The sequence below is a fragment of the Cavia porcellus genome, unplaced genomic scaffold (assembly GCF_034190915.1).
Source record: "Cavia porcellus strain 051 isolate PalLab524CR breed Dunkin Hartley unplaced genomic scaffold, mCavPor4.1 scaffold_4, whole genome shotgun sequence".
Classification (NCBI taxonomy): domain Eukaryota; kingdom Metazoa; phylum Chordata; class Mammalia; order Rodentia; family Caviidae; genus Cavia; species Cavia porcellus.
In genome coordinates, this window is record NW_026947487.1 from 51,192,591 (window position 1) to 51,215,162 (window position 22,572).

At 45.2% G+C, this 22,572-nt stretch overlaps 1 long non-coding RNA gene across 1 annotated transcript in view; it reads left to right on the forward strand.

Moving 5' to 3' along the window:
• LOC134475703 (uncharacterized) overlaps nucleotides 1-19,290 on the forward strand; it is a 33,603-nt gene extending 14,313 nt beyond the window's left edge. The window contains exon 2 of the long non-coding RNA XR_010046887.1: nucleotides 18,164-19,290. This is a non-coding gene — a long non-coding RNA (uncharacterized LOC134475703). The remainder of the gene's footprint in view (nucleotides 1-18,163) is intronic.
• The last annotated feature ends 3,282 nt before the right edge of the window (nucleotides 19,291-22,572 follow it).

Consider the following 22,572-nt stretch of genomic DNA (forward strand, 5'->3'; position numbering starts at 1 on the left):
TGGCATGTGCATGCATTGACATAGCACATTTACTCTCTCACAGTTATGGAGCACAGTGTTCCCACTCCAACATCAGCAGGGCCACCGCCCTGCCCCATGCAGACAAGATGTTATGTGGCTCACACCATGACTCCTAGTACCACATTAAAGTTTCCTCGATGTGGCTCTGACCTTCGCCATGCCACCTTGCATTTCCCCTCTCTGTTGTAGGCACCCAGGGCTACACATCTGTTCCCAGACCTTCATGGGATGGGCACCTCCGACCCTTGGCCCTGCTGTTCTCTCTGTTAATGTCCTTGTCTCGCGCTTTCCTTCTGGGGTTCTCTCTGTCGTCTCCCCTGTGCCTAACCTGCCCGGAGGCAAAGGTTTCTTCAGCTACAAGTCCAGAGCACCTAAATGCACACATTGTCCTCTGTCCCATGTTAAAGTCTCACAGTTGCTCCCTTTGTAGGACTCTCAGTTCCTCGAGGGAAGAAATGACATCCTCTGCCTCCCCAGCCGCTCTTAGCGATGGACAGAGACCTGGTGCAGTAAAACGTAAGCCAGCGAACTCGCGTGTGTAGACAGTCATCGTAAACAGTAAGGCAGCGGACAGTTATTTTTGTAATTAGTGTTTTACTGTTACTGTGCTGGACAGTGTAATTTGGGGCAGCACCAAAAGCGTTACCTGGTGACAGTCATGCTACTTGCCCAGGTGTCCTGAAATTCTGCCAGTAGCCTTTCTCTTCTGCCAGTAGCCAAGAGACTACTTACTTGGCTTTTACACGGAGTGTCCACATGATTCCTGGGACAGGTGGCAGTTATCATGCACTATCTCCCAGCCAGCAGAAGATCTTAGAAAAGAGGATAAAGAGTCAAACTTGCAAAGCAGAAATAAATCAGCAAGTACCCTAAGGAAAGGGCATCTCCAGACTGGGATGGACTGTGTGTTCCTCCATGCTGACCAGAAGACCTTCTTTGTGGTCGTGTCTTATTTCAGATACTGGCCAGATACCATGGCAACACAGCGCCCTCCCACGAGGAGAAAAGGACCGCGTTCCACGCACACCATTGGCTCCTCTCATCCGGGTTCCCGGGCAGCTGCTCCACCACTGTCAGTTATGGGTCTGGAGGGGTGGCTGCTATCAAGGCCTGAGATGCTGGCTGGATTGCTGCCCTGATGGGGCTCTGGTGGGGTGTGGGTGGTGGGTGCAGGGTCTGTGTCGTAGCTTCCAGGCTCCCTCTCCTCTGGAAGGCGCTAGGAGATGCTCGGAGGCTCAGAGACTCCAGGCAGAGATTCTCCCCCACCCCCAAGCAAGGGAGAAAGCAGCCTTTTTCTGCCCCTCAACCGAATTCTAAGACTTGCAAGTGTTTGCTGACTGGTACACAGTTCGTTTTCTCTTATACATAAAATGGGGCCGGAGACATCATGGTGGCTCCCTGCCATTCCCTTCTTTCTTAGCCCTTCATATTTTATTTCTCGTGTCTCTTTACTGAGCAACAAGCCAGTTCACTACGTTATTCAGTTTTCTCCAACGTTCTCCCTAATAAAAGGCTTGCAAGTTCAAATTTTAGTATGTGTAGCACATCTCGGGGGTTTGAAACTCAGAATCTTGATGTAAAAGCATTTATAGCTTTTTAAACTGAATTTCTTTCCTAGATGAAAATATTCTATTTCTTCCAAAACTACATGGATATCCACTTTGATTCTAATGCTTTGCTTATACAGAAATTAGCAGTATAAAAACGCTATTACTATTGACATAAGCATAAATCTTTCCCCCTTCTTTTTTATTCCTTTAGCATATGGTCATGGCCTTTGCTATATCATAGCAAAGTTAATTAAGTTTTAGGCTTTTAGCTTAAATCACAGTGCCTGCTTGTTAGGTGTTACTAAAATCGCCTTTTTGTTGCTTTATGTCTGTATCGCAATTTAAACGGCATAAAAACAACAACCAGATTTAATATCACCATAAATAATAACCAAATTTGAAAATTACATTTTGACTTGGGAATCAAAAGCAGTATGTAAATTTTGCGTTTTCTATCGTGCCTTAATCTCTTGCTCTGTGACATGATTATTGTGCGTATTTAACAAAGCAAAGGGGAAATATATCCTGAGATCGGAGACAACCAAGTTAATTGCTCAATTTAGAGTATGGCAGGAGATTGCAAATTCAGTCCTGGCTGTGTGGCCGCGAGGGTTTCTGGGGCTCGGGATGGAGATGCTAGGCTCTGGCTTCTCAGTTTTGTTTCCTGCTTGAGCACCGGCAGCACTGTTTCTGTCTCCGAGGTTTCCAAGCACTAAGTAAGCAGGGCAGACACAGCCACTACCTCATTTTATACCTGTGCTCGCTCCTGCCATGTCTTCCTGTGCCTCCTGGCAGGAAAAATCAGCCCCCGTCCCTCAGCACCTTGCCCTGAGGGCTCTGCTGTTCCCTCTGCCAGGCCTGGCTGTCCACACACATGGAGACAGGGCGGGTCCTCTGGACTCCTGGCAGCAGCCACCATCCTGGATTAGCAGGAGCAGTCTCATCCAGAAAGTCCTGAAACTTGGACAACCTTCTTCACAAGGCAGAACAGATGGACACAGGAGGAGGAGGCAGGGGATGCTGGAGTGAGGAAGGACCCCACCTGCTGCTGCCTTTGGAGATGAGGACAGAGGCCACGGGTGGAAAGACACAGGCAACCTGTAGGAGGTGCGACAGGGGAGATGCAGACCCCAGCTCCCCAGGGAGCTTCCAGCCAGGGGGACACATCTGCAGGCACTTTGACGCTGATCCAAGGAGCTTCCTGCTGCACTCCGACCTCCAGGACTTGTATGTGCTTCTACCTGGATGTCCTTCGAGGGCCTGGTGGACTCTAGGTAGGGCTTTTAGGAGGGGACTGGGTCATGGGGCGCAGAATGAGTCCACTGATGAGCTTATAGCTCAGTGTGGTGTTGGGAGGTGGAACCTGGAGAAGGAGGTGGCCACTGGGGGCGGCCTGGAAGGGTCTGTCTCCCTCCTCTTCCCTTGATCCCTCTCGGTGCCTCCTGCTGCCATGTTCTGAGGAGCTCTTGTTTGTTGTGCTGCCCTGCCTTGGAGCAGCCATGGCCGAAACATCAGCCTCAAAAATCTTTTCACCTCCTGCAAGTTGCGATGAATAGGTATTGTGTCTCAGCCAGGAGGGAAGTGATTCAGACGGGGGTAACACGGGCTGTGTAGACCCCCAGGTGTGTGGTGATTTTCAGTGCCCACTATGGCTCCGTTTCCAGAGCCACTCTAGCGCCATGGCTCATGCGGGTGGTCATGTTGGCAGCAAGCACTGTTGCCTGTGTCTCGACTTCACATGCAAAACAGAAGCTCAGAGATAACATCATTCCTCTGCCAAGATGGTGGGAGCAGGGCATTGAGTGAAGGGAGGAGTCTTTCCAGGAGGGTTCAGCACAAAGGCACAGGTCGCATGTTGCTCAGTGCACTGTTTGTGGTTGTGTTGCATCTAAGTCCAGTTCATTTTCTTCTCTGAGAGTTTTAGGGTTAGGTGTGATGTATCTTAATGCAAGACACCACCTGCAGAGTAGGAAAAAGTTTATCAGCTACTTCTCAGACAGCTAGGATCTATAAAAAAATTTAAAAATATTAGACCTCTATCCAAAAAATATCCACTCAAACCTGGACAATTATGATGAACAGACAAATATCAGAAGAAGTAAAATTGGCCACTAAGCATGTGAAATAGTATCTGTGGCCATTAGAGAAATAAAAATCAGAACAACACTGAGATTGCACCTTACCCCAGTAAGAATGGTCATCTCCAAGGACTCAGAACAGAAACAGTAGCAACAACAACAGCAACAAAAACCAAAACAAAACCTCAAAAAATACTGGTGAGGTTATGAGGTAGAAAGAACTCTTTTACATTGTTGCTGGGAATGTAAACTGGTACAACCACTATGAAAATCAGATGGAGATTTCTCAAGAAACTAAAATTAAAAGTTCTATTTGGCCAAACTGGTTGTCTTCTAGGTATCTTCCTGAAAGATGTCACAGTACAATGATCCATGCGTACTCATGTGTATAGCAACACAACTTACAATATCTAAATCTTGGAAGCAGTCTGTAATCCTAATCAACAGATGACTGGACCAAGAAAATGTGGTATGTGTACATAACAGAATATTACTAAGCCATAAAATGATTAAAATTTCATTTGTAAGAAATCAATAGATCTTGAGACCATAATGCTAAGTGAAAAAAATCGACATGGAAGAATAAACATTACATAATTTCTATTATATTAAACTCCAAATATAAATAATTTAAAAACAGAAATAAAAAAATGTAGTAGACAACACAGAGGTAGAACTTGTGGAGATGGGAAGGGCCCCAGGGAAGTGAGAAGGGGGAGGATGGGATGGGGAGGAGAAGTAGAAATAGCTAGGATGCCATGTGTATATGTTCCAGTTCCCCAAGATGCATGTAATTATTATATATTGCAAACACACACCAACAATAAAAGACTAAAAATAGCATCTAGAGCGGGTTCTGTTGTTCTTCCTAAAAGCCACAGCTGAGCCAAGGCAGCCTACGTGAACATGTGGTGGTGGCTGGAACTGAGTCACCTCTGTGACAGATGTGCAGATTCCAACCCCAGTGCCTCAGGAAGAGCTCTGATTTGGAAATAGGCCAGGAGATGAGGTCCTGCCCAGGTGACTGGTGTCCTTACAGACAGCAAAGTTCTGACCTAGAGATAAACACAGGCAGAGGAGGCTGTTAGAGGTAGGTGCAGATGTTGGAGTGGGGTCCATGCTAGCTGAGGAACACTGGCACCCACAGGAAGCTGGGAGAGGCATGGGCAGATTCTCTTTCTGAAACACCCCTCCCGGCACCCTGATCTGGGACTTCTGCTTCCAGGTCTGTGAGACACACATTTACTATGAGAAAGCCACCCGGCCTGCGATTCTGTGTTAGGGAAGTGCTAGGGAATGCACACACCTCATATTCTCTTATGTTTGAGAAACGAACTAAGTCCAAACTGGGAGAGGAGAGAAGATTCCATTGTTTATCAGCATAGCATGTGGCGCCTGCTCAATGAATGGGCTAAATTGTAAGTAAACAAATGTATGTGCAGAAAAGTTTTGCAATTTTCAGCAGGCATAGCCTCGATGATGCAGGAGTCCCCAGGGCAGTTCTTTGACTGCTTAATGGACAACCTAGTGGAGGGAATTGCAGTACATACTTCAAATGAAGAGTTAATACATTTTCAATACAGCAGCTAGGCAAATCAATGAGAAAAGACACCAAGAACTTAGGGGTTTAAATGAACAGGAGGCATACACAAAATTTAAAAGAGGGAGTGCAAGAGCTAATACATGGATTGAATGTTCAGTCACATCACATATTTTAAAAATGAAGTTTTTACCAGTTATATTGAATTATAGTTCTTGGCCATTTGTTCAGCTAAGTGCAAATGTCCCTGGCCACATTTTATACATATGCATTTAATTAAGAACATTGTAGTTTTTCATCAAGTTTATCCAATAGTCTGTTTTACAATGTACAACTTTAATTATCAACTTTTGTTGAATATTTCTATGTATAATTTTAATTATAAACTAGAGGCCATTTTATTTCTTTAAAAATTATCTTTAAATATGAAACATAGAGAAAAGAAGAAGTTTGTAGTCATTTCAGGAAGATCACTTTTATTGACATTTTAAACATGCATAACATGCCCTTGGTAAGAAGCTCAAATAATAGAAATATCAAATAAAAGTGAAATTTTTATTTTATTTTATTTTTTTCTAGTTCTGGGGATTGAACTTGTTAGCATTTTTGGCATGATAAAAGAGAAAAATATAAAGTAAAAAAATAGCCTTTTTTCCAAGGACATGGAGAGGAGTCTATGACCATGGATGGCCTGGCTTCCTCTGACTGGAACATGGGGTATGGGATATATATATAACCTCTCACCGGAGGTGGCGCTTAGGGCGAGCATTGATGATGCTCAAGGAGCTAATTGGAACTTTTTTTGCACGCACTGGGAAAGGAATAAGAAAGTTGTAATAGGGGAAGGAGGAAGTGACCTCAAGGTAAACATCCCTTGGTTCTGCCTCCCACCACCATAATATGGTGTAACTTATTCTAGGACAAAACTCTTTCAGAACTCATACCTGTGCACTAAGATACATCCTTAGCCAGTTTTTATTTTTGTTTTTAATTTTAAGATAGGGCCTCGCTAAGTTAAATTTCCCAGGTTAGGCTTGAACCTGTGGCCCTCCTGCCTCAGCCTCCCAGAGTGCTAGGATTAAGGGCATGCACCACTCTGCCCTGCTAGTATTTTCCTCACTAATATTTTCAGCATGTTATGAGCAATCATGTGAGACTGACACATGGGGATAAAGAGACATGCGGACAGAAGAAAAGCACACACAGCTCACTGACCTTCCCTCATCACGCTTTATCTCACCTCGCAGTGGGGCCTAGATGCTTTCAGTGTCTTACTGGCAGGTCTGTTACATTTTCCTTCAAAATTAGGAAATTCTATTTTCTAAAAAATCAAACTTCAGAAGGCACGAATGTGGAAAACAAAATCCAAAACTCTAAAACTCAAGATCCTGTTATCCTAGAGAAATATGCAGAAATGTAGATAGAAATTGATGAATAAAGGTATTTTGGGCAGTGTTAAATATAAGAAGGAAGAAACCCAAATGCCTAACTTGGACAATTCTACATGAAGTCATATTATGTTATTATTAAAATATGTATAAAAAGCATTTAATGACCTAGCTTATAATACAATTTTAAAGCAAAACAAAAGCAGGATGTAAAATTCTATGCATAGCATGAGCTCATGTGTGGGAGGAGCACAAATAAAAAAATGTCTAGAATAATTTATGCCGATATTCTGAGAATAATTTCTGAGAAGTAAGACAGTGTCTTTCCCAATTCTTCTAGGGTATAAAGTAGAATGTTATTGCTAAGTAAGTTTTGCAAGGATCATGTTGATTTGGATTGAGCTCCTACATCAACCTCTAACATTACAGACCAAGCCAGGAGGTGCTTATGCTACAGCTAAATGCTGCTGCGTCCAATTCAAGTTGTCTGTGTGATCTGCTGAGAAAGAGAGAAAGAGAGAGAGACAGACAGAGAGAGAGACAGAAAGATGAGAGAGACAGGGAGAGAGAGAGAGAGAGAGAGAGAGAGAGAGAGAGAGAGAGAGAGAGAGAGAGAGAGAGAGAGAGAGAGAGAGAGAGAGAGAGAGAGAGAGAGAGAGAGAGAGAGAATATAAATCTCCAGATCTCCAGTCAGGCCAGGGACCCTTGGGAAGAAGGTAACTTTAGAACGATCTGCTTTTGATCCTTTGTATCTGCTTTCTTCAGCTTTTCCTCTCTGTGAGGACGCAGGATGCTAGTTGCAGAGCTGAATTCTCTAAATCTCTTCTGTTCTGAGAGCCATATGATTGCCACATTGCTTTTCATCCAGATTAACTCTGTCAGGGCTGGGGCATGGTAAAGGGTGTACCTCGTATGCAAGAGTTCCTAAATTTGTCCCAGAGTCCCCAAAGAAACACTTTCCTCCCACAACCAACTCTGTTAAGTTTCAATATCACACATTACATTCAGTCCTTACCTCTAAGATGATTTCTATCCCAGCATTTCCCTGGAGAGCCCAGGGGGCCGCCAACCATCATGGTGGCAGCCAGCAGGAGACCAGGGTTGAAAAAGGCTTTTCTGGAACTTGTCACCATCCATCGGCTTGCAGAGGGGAACACAGTTACCAGCCATAAAGTAGTTACACCACACCATAAAAATTCAGATCAGATGCTGTTATTCCAAGTTGCTTTTTCCTGAAATACTGACTCTTTTTTTCAAATTTTAAGCGGCCATAAAAATGACTGTGAACTGCCTACATCACTTATCTCTCTTCAGATTTCAGTCACTATCAGCTTTCCCTGGACATGAGGAGTGGAATAAAAGGTGCATTTTCTTGTGCTTTAGGAGATCCTGTAGGCAGGGGGAGAAGATCACTTGTCCGTATATGCGTAGGCTGTGAACAAGCCGGGGATGAGAGAGGTGGAAAACTTCTGACTTTGATGTGGGAGAAAGCTTTCTGTCCAGCCAGGGGTGAAAAAACTTCTGTGTCTCCTAAGAAGACTTTTACAAGGGGCAGCAAAAGAATAAAGCAAGCACAAATTGAAAGTTCACAACAGATGTACAAACAATCATGGATGTAACTCCCCTCCCCGACGTGCGCTTTCTGTTTAAGTGAACTAAATGCCACCTCCTGGGCTTTCCTCATTGCTCAGAGAAGGTGATGGGGACACTGGTCATCTGTGGTTTCTCAGAAAATTGGGAGGAGAGAGGCAGTCACTGAGCAGCTGAAGAACTTCTACCAGCCAGGCTTGTTTTTCTTATTTAAACTCTGATTTCTGGGAAGGATTTGTGTTTATGCTATGGTCTATTTTCAGAAGAGGGCTTATTTGTAAATGGGCTGGTTGTGCTGAAAAATGATATATAGGACTCTCCCAAGTGCAAGCAAGGGTTGCTCCAGGAGTTAATTTTACAAAAACCAACAGAAATCCTTGACTGTGCTTTGAAAGACTAGATTGAAAATTTAATATTTTTACACTTAGTGGCTTATGTGTATATGTAATTGATTTTACAAAGGTATGCTCTAGTACTACTTTAAAATTCTCTTCACTAGACTGGCATTTCAGTAAATAAAAAATTTAAATCAAATACCAAAGTCTTGGATGTGCTCATAATCAGAAGAGTTTGGGATCCCAGCACTGTGACATTTCAGTTGGTGAACCTGGCTCAGTGCTGGGGTCAGTGTACTGGATTAGAAAGCTTCATTGTTTCCTTGTAGTTAAAGGCATCTTTGGATCACACCCCTGTTTTACTATTACTGTTAACTGCATGTTAGCATTCTACAATGCACCCTTTGCTTTCATGTAATTTAATTTTTATAGCCAAGTGCTGAGCATCAGCTGCTCAATTCGGCCCCCTTGGGCCCTGGGAGCAGTGACCTACCTGATGCCACACACTGGTCTCAGGGACCATGAGCTCATGGCCCCATTTTGCAGTTTGGGGAACTGACAGCACAGTCAGCTCAGTCTCTGGAACAGGGAGGGGAGGATTCCCTCTGCATTTGGAGCTCTATTTATTTCTTCTGGTTCTCTCTGATTGTCCCTGTTCCTTCCTGACCCCCAGATTTCTGATTATTCACAGGTATTACTGATCATTGCTGGCTTTTTCTCCTTCTTTTCCTTCCTTCCCTTTACATTTTCACTTCTTGTCTCACCCACCAAATCCAGCCCCCAACACCTCATTCCTGATCGCTCTAATACTTCCTAACTGATTTTTCTTTGTCTGACTTTTTTCTACCCGAACTCAGGCTGAACCCATAACACCATCTAATTAATTCTCCTGAAACACTTTGATCATGTGACCACTGTGACCTCAATGTGGTAATAACTTCTGTGAGCTGTTGGATGAAACAGGACTTGGTGGCATTGCATCCAGAGAGGGATTGGCCTTTGCTTTCAGCTTACTTTTCTTAGTTCTGCACAAGCTATTTGATAGAAACTCATCGAGTTTCTTCTTTCTGAATTTTTTCCCACACCCTCTCATGTGACAAAAGGCCTTCTCTGTCATAACAATTATCCAAATTCTCAAAGTTAACGTGTGTGGACCTTCACCATCAAGATGTCCTTCAATGCTTCGTGATTCAACTCTTGCTTGGTTACCAACCACAGCTGTCATCGTTACTTTCTCACAGCTGAGACACAATATAGAACACCCACAGCTCTAAGGAAGAGAGGTTGATTTGGTTCACCATTTCCAGAGATGTCAGTCCATAATCTCCTAGCTCCAAGGCAGGGAAGCATGGCAGATGGGAATTGCACGGGAGAGTCAGCTGATGCTGTGGCGTGGAAAGCAGAGCAAGATCAAAGGAGGCAGAAGAGAGGAAGACCCTTGAGGTCATGCACCCAGGGACCCGCTTTCCCACCAGGCACCATCTCCCAAGATCAAAGTTGTCTACAAGCTCAACGGGCCTCTGATGAATATCACACCTTCCCATTACACCACCACCTTTCAAACCACACTTATGAGTGCATGAGGCTTTGAGGGGACATCTAGACACAAGCCATGACAATAGCCAAAGCAAAGTAATCTGGTCTGGGCATTGAGAAGATCTATAGACTTTCCAGGAGGCTCAAAGTATGGAAGTCCTGGTGGGAAGGAATGGGGAGAAAAGCATGGCATGCCCTGTGGAGACTGCTGGGATGGAGTGTTTCTGTGACCGCAGGATGAAGCTGGGACTCCTAGGCATGACCACAATAGAGACTGCTATCCTGGTAAATTATTGTAGATAATACTGAAGCAGTTGTTATCTGATTCGGTTGTGTGACTATCCATCATTTTTAGGAGATGGTGTGAATTTTCCAAATAAAGCATTATTTTGGAGCCTAAAACAGCTCAAAATTCCTTTCAAAGTAGGGGATTTTAAACAAGGAAAAGTGCTACCCACTTGTAATTATAGAGAAACCTTTTCTACTTAGATTGCTATTCCTTTTACTTGCAGATACTCAAACTCTGTTAGTCTGCACCACCTTTCCCCAAACTTTCGGTGGGGACCTCAGTCAAATCCCTCACAGCCCCACCTTATCATTAGCAGGATTTTATAACACATGCAGAGCTCATGCCATGTATTAGTCACAGTCTGTCTCCAGGATTACAAGTTCTGGAGCCTTGCTTTATAATTTTGAACTTTCAGGACCACATGTAGTATCAAGGATATAGCGTTTGTGACTAAACAATATATTGGAAGGAACTCATGGTAATGGCATTTGGCTGGAGTTGAAAGCTTAGCTTTTAATGTTCATGAAGATCTAAAAGAAACTTGGTTTTTGTTTTCTCCAAAGGTCCTTCTCAGTTAACTGCATAATATACAATTATGCATCTTAAGAGAATTAAAGGTTGAGAAAACCCAGCTTCTATTGGAATCTTTGATTCTATGGAACACGTTTGCCCCAAACCAGTGCTTCCACCACTAACCTCTCCCCTCTGGGATTTAGTTGATTGTTATAACTTTGGAGTTTGCCCTACAAAGCCACAGACCTATTACAGCAGAATGGTGCAGTTTGAAATGTTTAAAAGTCAGTGTTGTAGCTGATTTTATTTTGTTCATTTTTTGATCAGGAAAGAGAAAAAAAATCCCACAAACCACCTCCCACAAGCCTTAAGTGAACTGAGGTTTTTGTATTTATTTTCTTAGATTATAGCATGTTAAGCACATCATTTGTTAAAGGTGTGGGAAGCAGAAATCATGAAAGCATTCTGATATTAAAGATGGAAAAACTGACAATTATCATTTACTGCGAGTGAGCAGGGCCACAAGGAAACCTTTGTTTAGTCTGATCTTATCCATGGCAAGGGAGGGGGCAGCCCTGTCTCCAAAGCAAATCTGCTAGACCTGCAGGTGTTGGCTTGTAGGAGAAGGTGTAAATCGTATGTCACATGTCTGGTTTGCAGAAATACAGGGCTGTGGAGCTTATGAATGCAGTTTCCTTGGGTTTTTTTTCCCCAAGCCATCACATTGATAGCACTCTTCTTAGGTACAAGGTGAAGTTTGTTTCCATTTTTCATTTATTGGGGGAATTACATTCTCCATTTAGTGAGATAAGCTAAGGACTTACAAGGTATCATTGAAAATAACGTGTTTAAATGTTTAAAAGCATGTTACAGTAAAAGACACATTGACATGAAATTCCCCTAAAATAGCTCCATCTCCTTTCCAGTACACTTATCCTGTAATTATGCCACTTTTGGAGGTAATTCTGGAAGTCCTCTTCCATAAGTGTCTTTAGTTGTGCCTCCTTTGGTGTCCAAAATGGTACAAAACACTTTCCTTTCATGGTCACTTTAACCTTTGGGAAGAGCCAGCAGTCATATGGTGCCAGATCCATCGGAAAAGGTGGATGAGGACCTGGTGATATGTTTTCATGACCCTGCCTTTCTGGTGGATGGCACTCGGTAGCAGAATTCATCAGATTTTTAAAAATTACTCTTGAAAACACTCACAAAAGAGGATTTCCAGACTTCAGAAAATAGGAAGAATGATGGAATAAGTGTGTCTGAAGAGAAGGGGGTTAATGACAGTATGTTTTTAACTGTAATAAAATTATTTAAAATTTAAACTTTCCTTGTGTATTTTGATCACCCCTTGTACTATCGGCTGAACCCTGTGCTTCACGATTGGGATTCAGTTTTCTGCAGCAGGGTTTCTGAGCTCAGCACAGTTCCCAGCTCTGCAGGCTGGGCTGCTGGGTATGGGGAAACAGCCCACACCTCTGCTGTCAGGAGCTGACAGCCCTCCTTCCTCCATCTGTTGTCACAATAAAAAATGTCTCCAGACATCCCTGAATGAGATCCAGTGCAAGTATCTATCTAGTGGAAACTACTGCTCCAGATTTACTTTATTTTGGTGTTGGTTTTCTGCAGCCTGGCTGGGGGGCCTCTAGCACCTTAGGGAGCTTCCTGAAATGTTAGTGGAGACTAAGCATTACTGAGGAGCCACTGGTACCTCCTGCTCCAGAGGGAGCAGGCATTGTGATTGGGCACAAAAGGAACGAGATTTTAGATGCCCTTGGCAACCATTGTTGTCTTGGGACAGAGCTGAAAGCATGCACTTCTTTTATAAGGTTTCAGGGCATTTACTTCTTTTAAAAGGGTTTTATAAGGTTGCAAAGTTCTAGGGACAATAGTCACATTGCTCAAAGGGTCCAGTTTCTTTTCATGTAGGTGCATCCTATATCTTCAGTTCTAAATAACCTCATAAATGAATAAATAAATAAATAAATAAATAGGGGTAAGTATGTTAGAAAATCAAAGATGGCAAAATCATATTGCTATTTCATGTGGCAGACATCACTAATCCATTATCCCATTCCTCGAAGCTGGGTCCAACGTCTGGTCTCGGAGTGTTTCTCAGCACCCAGCTCCTGGCACAGCTACAAATGTCTTTGAGAGAGAACGCAGGTCAAAACTTTACCCTCACCCTTGCTTGTTTGCATTTTTTCTTTTTCTTTTTTATACTGGAGATTCATCCTAGTGCCTTCATACTGAGCAACAACCTCAGCCCTTTAAAAAAATTTTTTTTTACTTAAATTAAATTTATTTTACTATCATTATTTTTTTCCTTTTGAGTTTGGACATGATCTCACGAAGTTACTAAGTCACCCAGGCTAGGCTTGAACCTGAGCCCCTCCTGCTGGCCTGTGTCAGTTATTTTAAGGACAGAAGTAGCTGCTGATGAAATATGTTGCTTGAAATATAACTTGCAAGCAAAGCATCAAAATCTAGAATGGAAAACATTAACATAACCACCAAAGAATGTGCCTCTGACACCATTTCAACCTTAAAAAAAAAAGTAACTGGTTTCTCTCTGTGACACGGTGATAGGCAGGGACTGGCCTTCTCTGAGGTTGGAGGTTCCATCTGGCTGGCTGGAAGCCTCTGTAACAGGGGTTTGTGGGTGGGGAGGGGCTGACCTCATCGGGGATGAGGGCTCTGCTGTGTGCAGGACCACGAGAACACACCGGAAGGAGAGGACACTGCAGACTTGGGCTCTGGGTGCTCATGGCCAAAGCTGAGCGGGAAGGTTGGAGTCCCCTGGAGGATGTGAGTTTGCTGGGAAAACACAGGTCCCCTAAGTGGGGCTCTTGGTGATAAATCTGTGGCAATCCTAGCTCGCCTGTTTTCCAAGTCTGGATGACCTGGAGACCTTAGCGACTTCTTCCACGGGGAGCTCAGCTCCTCTGGGAGTCTGGCTGCCCAGGCAGGTACTGTGGAGTTTGTGGGGGTTCTAAGAAATGCCCCAGGTGACAGTGACGGTTGCTGTTGCTCAGCACATTTACTCAGGGTTCAGCAGGCCCTGATGGGTGAACCCCGCTGTCTAGTGTGCTGTGGGACTGGGGACAATGTCCAGCACCTATAGCTGACTGAAAGACTGGCAATTTCTTGGACAAAACAGAGCAACCCAAGGAGACTTTGTTCCAGGCTGTCTACCACAGGGGCAGAACTGTCAGCAGACTCATGGGATACCCCAGGGTGCTGCCTCAGAGCACAGAAGGTGTCCTCTTGGAGGGACAAGCAGAAAGGTGGACTCCAGGGGTATAAGGCCGAAGCTGCATGGATAATACGAGCTTTAGTGGCCACTAAGATGAGGTCAATGCTAACCCTTCACCAGGAGACCCACAACCTTGGGGACAGGTGGTGGCTGGCTTCTGGTTCGGTTGTCTTTAAGCCTTATCTGACTTGTGGGCAAGGTGAGAGTGGCATTTGCCAGGGACTTGAAGAGCTCTGTATTCTTGAAGCGACCTGACTTGCGAGACTATCTCCACGAGGTCACAGCTGGCCAGAAAAGATTTTGTCCACCTGATCTATCTGTGTTCAGTTCTTCCCAGAGCTCAAACCCTTGGTGAAGGGAGTTTAACTTTACAGAGGCTGGTGGAGAAAATAGATAAGGATCTTGAAGGTGGCCTCAAGCCGGGGATGGGAACTGGACAGAGTCTTTTTAGGACTCCAAGGCGGCAGACAGGAATAGGAATATCGAAGCTCTGCACTCAGTATGAGTTGTGCTGCAAAGTTTCATGCGTATCAAAGTTTTAAAATGTATCTCAGTAAGAGACACACTGCCCTGCCTCCCAGGAAATCCTCCCCATGGCTTCAGACACCCTGCAATGATGCCCTCCTGTTTTGCCTCTGCAGGCCTCTTTCCCAAGGGCCTTTAGTAGCTCTGTCCTTGCTGCCTCCATGTTCCAAATGGATTCAGAACATTTCCTTTGCATGGTAATTGGACTTTTGGGTAGAGCTAGACATCACATGGTCCAGATCCAGTAACTAAGTTGGACCAGGACACAGTGCTACATTTTCAGGAGCCCCGCCTTCTGCTGGGTGGAGCTCGGCAGCAGTGTTCACTGTAGTTCTGTAGTTTGCACCCCACTAAGCTGTGGCACTTTCACTGTGGATTTTGGTCACACCTCGTACTTTGCTTTGCCGTCAGTTGATCAACACTGCAGGGCTGGGTGTGGATAAATGGGTCACAGCACAGTTGAGATGGGGACCAGAGGAGGGTGCAGGGAGATGGCATGGGGAGAAGCAGTGGGCCTGAGGCTCCCGGGGATCCCCAGTGGTGGCAGTCTCACCAGCAGCCACCTCTTCAGCCTTCAAACATGGCTGTGCTGGCCGGAGGGTGAGGCAGAGCTGGCCTGGGCATTGCGGTTCCTGAGTCAGCCTTGCCTCTTCGCCGGGAACCAGACTCCGTGCAATGTTAATTATCTGTTAGAAAAAACAGTTTATTTTACCAAATTTTGAAAACAAAAACTCGATTCCTTGGCAGCCCCTGTCATTTGACTCCCACAAGTTATATTTCTACATACGCGTCGTAAAAGTTTGAGAAACAGCCGTTCAGTGGTCTTTTAAGAGGTGATAACGTACGTTCTTCACTCTCAACCGTGGCACCTACACATGCAGAGGCTGAGTCACAGTCAGAAATATGCTCCGTGTGGTTGGTTCCCCCACTTGTGCTGTATTGCCAGGGCTCGGGGTGGGGGCCTCGTGGTGACCCTCAACTCAACAACATTCTATGGCCTCCCGACAGATCGCATGGCCCCCTGGGCTTTGGTTATTTGATCGGCATAGTGGCCAGCGGCTGAGGAGTAATAAATTGCGCTCTATTCATTTCTCTGTTTTATGGAGTGTGGAGTCAGGGTAATTTCCTCATCCGGGTCCCCTGAATTTCCTGGTAGCATTGTTTGCAGTCTCAGGACCCTGATGGGGAATCCAACTGGTTCCCGGCCTGTGGGAAGTGGTGTATGGACGGCTTGCTTGTATCACCAGCAGCCCTCACCACCCTCTTCCTTTCTCTTCCACACGGTTCCCCAGGGCTCAGCCTAAACGTGGCACACACAGCGAGCATTCCTGGATTGTCTGGTCATTCCATGCAGTCCTCTGGAACTGGCTTGTAAGACAGCGCTCACGCCGCCAAGCGAGGCCTGAAAATTTGAAAAGAGATCACAGCAGAGTCCTGCTCCTGTTCCCTTCTTCTCCAAATGTCTGCAGTGCTGTGCTTCCTGCACTCCCCAGGTTCTGGTTCTGCCTGCGCTTCTCACATCTCACTGTACTCACAGGGATCGTCTTCAGCCTTCTCTCCGGCTGAGGACATCTGTCCTTCCTGACTCTGGACCACCTGGCTTCTCTGCCATGGTGACACTCGCACCTGCACCTGCGATCTTGTTCCAGTCCTGTCCTCACAGCACCGGCTTCTCTCCTATCTGAGTCTCACCTGGCCCCAGGCTCCTCATGAGAGTTGGGATTCTGGCTCCACTTGCTCATAGCAGGCAGCTGTTGGGGAAGTGGGGAGGAGCTGGGGGCAGGAAGGCCCTCAGCGGTGTTCATGAGTGAGGAGACGGGAGATGCAGGCACGGCAGCTGGAACAGAATAGGGTGCTGGTTGGGAGTGCAGCGCTGGTCTGGTTTACAGATGCTGCAGCAGAGGAGGCCCGAGGAGCTGAGAGCAGAGACGGTGCTGGTGCTGTCTGTGAACACAGAAAGCACAAGAGCAGCCCCAGCCGAGGTGGCAGGAGGTCAAAGATGAGAGGCACTTTAGACCCAGACTGACCTTGCTGGAGGCACAGCAAAGGCCCCATTCGGTGTATTTGTGAGGATTTGGGGATCTGCCTGCAATTCCTCTTCTTGTGAGAGCTCTGAACTCAGCCTGCTTCAGCTTCAGTGGGAGGAGAGGCATTGTGGGTCCCATAGCACCCCATGGAAGTTCAAAGGCAGAGTGACAGGAGGAACAAGCAGTAAGGACTGGGGCCAGTGGCCCTACTGCTGCTGGAGCCTGAGACAGACCACCTGAGACGAGAAGAGGTCCCCTGTCTGTTTGGCAGGGACCTCACTCATCAGCTGCGCTTACCACTGGGCCCTGACCTCAGGCCTTGCACCTCGGTGGCTGAGTGCAGCTCAGGGTCTGGTCAGGCCTGGGTCTGTCCATGCTATCTGCACTGTCCAGCATTCCCCATAATGGAGACGGAATGGTCTGTGCTCCCTTCTCCCTTTTCTTTTCCAACACGGAGGATGGGGAATTGAACTCAGGTCTCATCCACCATTTTCATTTTTTTTTTTTTTTTTTGACACAGGATCTAAGTTGCTAAGTTGCCCAGGTTGGGCTCAAACTTGCAGTCCTCCTGCTGAAGCTCCCAGGGTGCAGGGATAACAATGCGCACACCGCCAGCCTCACAGGTGCCATCTGACACGTGCCTGTCCAGCCTGTGGCCTGAGTTCCCTGTTAATTCCATGCTGTGGCTGACGCTTCCCTGTCTGACAAGGCTACCTCCAAAGCAGCTCCTCTGCCGTGCTTTCCCTTCCCACCAGATGTGGGGAAACTGCACCCCTAGGCAGCCTGGATGCACAAGGGCTTGGTGGTGCAGGCTTGCAGAGTCCATCCTCCCAGAAAAATTGCTGTGCATTCCACATGTTGGGTGTGTGGCCCATCCTGGAGCCTAGGCGAGAATCTTTCTCTCCCTAGTGGGTTACAGAGACGATGACTCTGGCCTTTCTCAGGCGTGTGTCTTGGGGACTTTCGCTCACCTCCTGTGCTTTGCTTTTCTCATCTAGAAAACTGCAGATGAAAATACAACCTGTGTTCTAGGGCTGCAGAAAGCCCCATTGGAGTTGGGTGGCTGTTAATCAAGGGCTTCCTAGGAGTTGTTCACTGCCCCAGTGTGCTACAGTTCTTACCCTGTTTAATCCTCAGCACAAACCCAGGAAAACTCTTAGAGGACAAAACATGGAAAGGTAGACCAGAAGGTTGTGGTTCAGGCTGGCTTTACTGTTCATTTGCTGCACAATCTTCAAAAAGTAAGTTGGGTTTTATTGGCTCCCAGCTGTGCATTTTCTGGTGGACAGAATGATACCCCCTTGGAAGGGTCCTGAAGGACTTCCTGGGAACACACACATAGTGCATTGAGACCCATAATAGATACAGCTGCCCCCCTTAGATGGCTGGCATCTCCACTGACCCATCTGTGATTGTACTTCATGTGTAATCACTGGTGTGTGTGTTTTATTCACTCACCATTAGATCGTGTGTGTTTAGATTGCTGATATTTTATGCTTTTTCTCTTGCATCCAGGTCTTGATGATTTTCAACTTTTGTGCCACTTCCACAAGGTGATGAGGATGTCTTCTTTCATGCAGGAATCGTCGGGATAGACCAGGTCTCGCCTCTGTCTCAAGGACACAGACAAACAGCTGAGGACTGAGTCTTTGTTCCCCAAGCAGGCGTGTCTGAGAGACCCGGTGCAGTCTACCATGGCGTAGGGCCAGTGTTGTGTCGTCTACCACAGCGACCGGCCAGTCCTACCACGACATCTTATAGTCACAGCACTTTTCAGAACTGGAGAGGGACAGCAGTGCAGAAGAAGAAATTTAAAAATGGGGTCACAAAACATGACTTGAGCTAAAGCATTGCCCCTTTGTGATTTTTAGCTCACAGATTTGGGGATGTGGAGAAAATGAAGCTTCGATAACGTTATTTGTGCTATTTGCCCAGGAATAATGTAAATGGTGTGTTGGAGGCAGACACAGAGACACTCCCAGGCAGTAAGTGTTTGCATTTTCTAAGGACTGAAGAGATTTCTGATCCTCCTTAGGGAGAGTCTGAGGGAGAAATGGACATACTCATATGCAAGGAGAAGGAAGATAAGATGGAAACAAAGCATCCATTTGTAGTGGGAATAAAAAGGGAGAATCAGTGCTGTGGTCCCCCAGTGCTGGCACTGGCTGCCACAGAGGTACCCAGAGCTGGGTGAAGGTGAGCTCTGGGTCTGAGGGTGAGGGTGGCATTTACAAGTAGGAGGAAATGTGTCCTGTGACTCCAGAGTGCTGGAAAGGGAGAGAGAACCACTGGCCAGAGACTATTTCAGCTTTGCAGGGTGGAATGTGGACTGTTTAGGACCAGACTGAAGCAATCCCAAATGCCAGAAAAACTACATCATTAAAACGAATTACGGAATTAGGAGAGTCCAAACCATTTCCGGAACCTCTTGATTCCCGCCCAGTGCTTTGCCTGTGAGAGATGCTGCACTCTTGGCTCTGAATGCAGTGAGCATGATTTCCCTGATCTCTACCCAAAACTTCTGTGAGTGATCGCCTCAGAATCCCCCTTTACCACCTGAATGCAATGTGATAGTTACTGAAACCACCTGGAATCCTTCTTGATAAAAAGCACAGTACAAAATGTTCTATTACATATATAAATGATTTGCTGTCTATTGAGTTAATACCATTTCACCAATTACACCGACAGTGTATTTTCACTTGTTCTACCTTGCTAACGATGCAAAAGGAGCTCAGGATGTTTCAGCTAGTGGAGCAAATGTGTTAGTACTAATCTGCCCAGAAGTTGGGGTATCCATTAGTACCAGCACAGCTATTTCCATGGCCATTTGTGGAAGCTGAATCATTGACAGAAAATGTGTAAAACAATGAGAGACTAAGAAAAATATACTAGAATTATAGCAGATAAATGCTAAGCTAGGCTTTCTATAGACTATTTCCTTTAGGTAGGTAGAACCTGTTAATTTTTAGGAGCTTGCTTTTAGCTTAGCCAGATTATGATCATGAACAGAAAAGAGGTGGAATGGAGTGGATAGTGTGAGTGAATTTTCGCATTGTTGTCTTTTCCTGAGAAGAGACATATTTAAAGTCTTTTCCTAGGAGATGATTCTAGGAAGAACAGTTCTTCGTGATCAGGGCCACCAGCCCCCTCACATGACTGAGGTGAACAAGAGGGGCTGCAGGTGTGACATAGTGATGACTGCCTAGGTCGAATTGCATCACACTCCTGGTACAGATGGGAACCTTGCGGGCAATGGATTTCCTGTCAGGGATGGTGTGGGAGGTGCAGAAGTCTTCAATCTTGTGCTCAGAATTTCTCTCCTCTAAAGAGCTTTCATTGCACCAGACATGTGCAGTAAGGATCTTCCAGCGTGATATCTTTCTGTCACTGAAGCTGCTTGGGAAGATGGGGTTAGTTTAATGTCGTGATTAGCACTAACTGTGAGTGAACAATTTTCAAATAGAAACCAAGAATTAGTAATAGAATGAAGACTGCGTTAAATATTTTCACGAGTGTTCGTCATAAACATAATCACGTCTTTGGAAAGGCAGTGTCCAGCAATGAGGTGGTCATAACTACATACAAAAGAACCCAATTTTTACATAACAACCTGAACGCACTAAACCAAATGCGATGTCAGTAAAGCATGGCCATGAGGTCAGGACGACACCTCTGTCCATCTTTGTGTCCCAGGGGTCTAGCATGAGGGACAAGTACCCAGGACTCCTTCTGTGATTGCTAAGAAATGTAAGTGCTTTTAAATCATGGAAATCCCCAACCTGAGCCTCATCAGTAATTACAACCACAGTTCCCACTAGATCTTTTATTCATGTACTTGAGATCTGTTTCAATGGCCTAGCCTGAATATCATCCCTTTTTGACACTATTTCGTTCATAAAATGCTTTTTTAGTACCAACAGACATGAGATTGAAAAAGGAGAAAGTTAGTCTGAAATGAATGGTTTGGGGAGTGAAGGGCTATACATAGACTCCAGCGGACACAGTAGCCAACCTCTCAGGGCTGGACATTCACAGGACAACACAATGCTGCCCAGGAAGTAGGCAATGTGGACACTTGTGCTCTGAGTGCTTTCCAGGCTCAGTGTGCATCCCGCCAGGTCATTGCTGACAGTGACATCAGGACTCTCTCTTTTGGACTCTGCCGCAGTCTGTAGATGCTCAGAGACCTCACTTGGGCAAAGGGGGCCAACTCCATTGGCTCCCAGTTTCTTCCTTTAAGTAAAGAAATGGTGGCTGGATGACTGAGGCATGCATTGAGTATCTTATCAATATCAAATAAACAACCCTGCTTAAGAAAATGCAACTCCCCCCAAAATTCCAGTTCACAGGAAAGGTGTCATTTTGGTTTTCTGCCCTTCTCATAGGGTTTTGAGAAGAGAGAGAAGAAGGTCGAAGTTGCTTCCTGTGTTGTCACCATTTTATTGTAGTGGCTGGCGGGATGCCTGGCACACAGGGTAGACCAGTAGTATGTGCTGGGCATGTTGGAGGGACAGCAAAAGCATAGAGGTGAGGTCTGGTGTGTGGTCTTGTAGTCTGCACTGTGACATTTTTTTCTCTATCTTTTCTGGTGTCTATATTTTCAAATAGTTTCAGCCTACTTTTTATAGACCTTCTAGAGTCCTATGCCAACTTGAAGAATAAGAATGTCCAGGAATGAAGGAAAACATTTGAAATCCTTGGGTGTTTTTCTTTTTCTTTTCTTTTCTTTCTTTATTTTAAAGTGAATAAAACACAACAAAACAAAAAGCCCATCCAAACAAAGCAGTGAAAGTGGTATACAAGTTTGAAGCATGATAACAGAAAATCAACAATGGCTACCTTACTGTATCTTGTTATTTTCACGATAGTTGTCCATTCCATTGGACATAGTAAAATCAAATAAAACAAACCAGAATAAAACCAATCAAAACAGAACATTGAATAAAGCAAAAACAATAAATCAAAACAAAACAATGCAGTGAGAACAATATTGGATTTCAAAACCAAGACAGAAGGCAATGCCCTGCATTTGCTGTACTGCACACCATCATCCTCTTAGTAGATGCTCAGATCACCAGCCCCAGGCCTGCAAAGTCAGTCAAACAACACAAGCAGTTAGCTGTTTCCCTACCTCAACTGCTATCAACTTAGCTTGTCCTGGGAAGCAGCCAATCACCTACGTGGGGGATTGTTCTTGAGTCTCAGCCCACGCACCGATTGGCTCACGGGCAGGGTGACTTGGCTTCTCTCTTCCTGGGCCCTGCATGGTTTGTGCAACTCACAGGAAGGCCAAATGGGCTTCTTGATGTGCTGCTCCCAGATCCAGCCTGGCTTCTGCCAACTCATGGTGAGGGTGATATGGCTTTTCTCCCTCAGATATTTTTTTATGCTACTCTTCATTAATTTGTAGGCATTCCTCATTTAATACCCCACCTCTTATACCCAGCGGTTGTTTTTTAATTTAATTTAATTTAAGTTTTTGGTGTGCACTCCTTTCTTTGTACAGTGCATCCTGTTTACACAGTATTATAATTTTTTTTTTTTGTCTTTTTCCTTTTTATCAGTACCGGGAATCAAACTCACGACTGCTTGCTTGCAAGGCAGGCGCTTATGCCGCTAAATCCCCAGCCCCCAACAGTACTATAAATTTTTGCTGATTGCACTGTACAGGACCGTGCTGTAGATTTATGTTCTGTTATACATTACAGTACTACAGGCAAGAGTTATGCAAATAAAAGCCAAGCCATCAGGCTGGAGCTTCTTTGGACCATTTCTCTGTTCTGAATATTGTGATGTACATATGCTGCCTAATTCTTCATTTAGTGGCTAATTCATTTAGCATCCTGGTCGCAGGGTCAGAGCTGGAATGCTAAAGGAGGAATCTGTACTTACTTATCCACTTTAAAAACGTTTACTGTTCC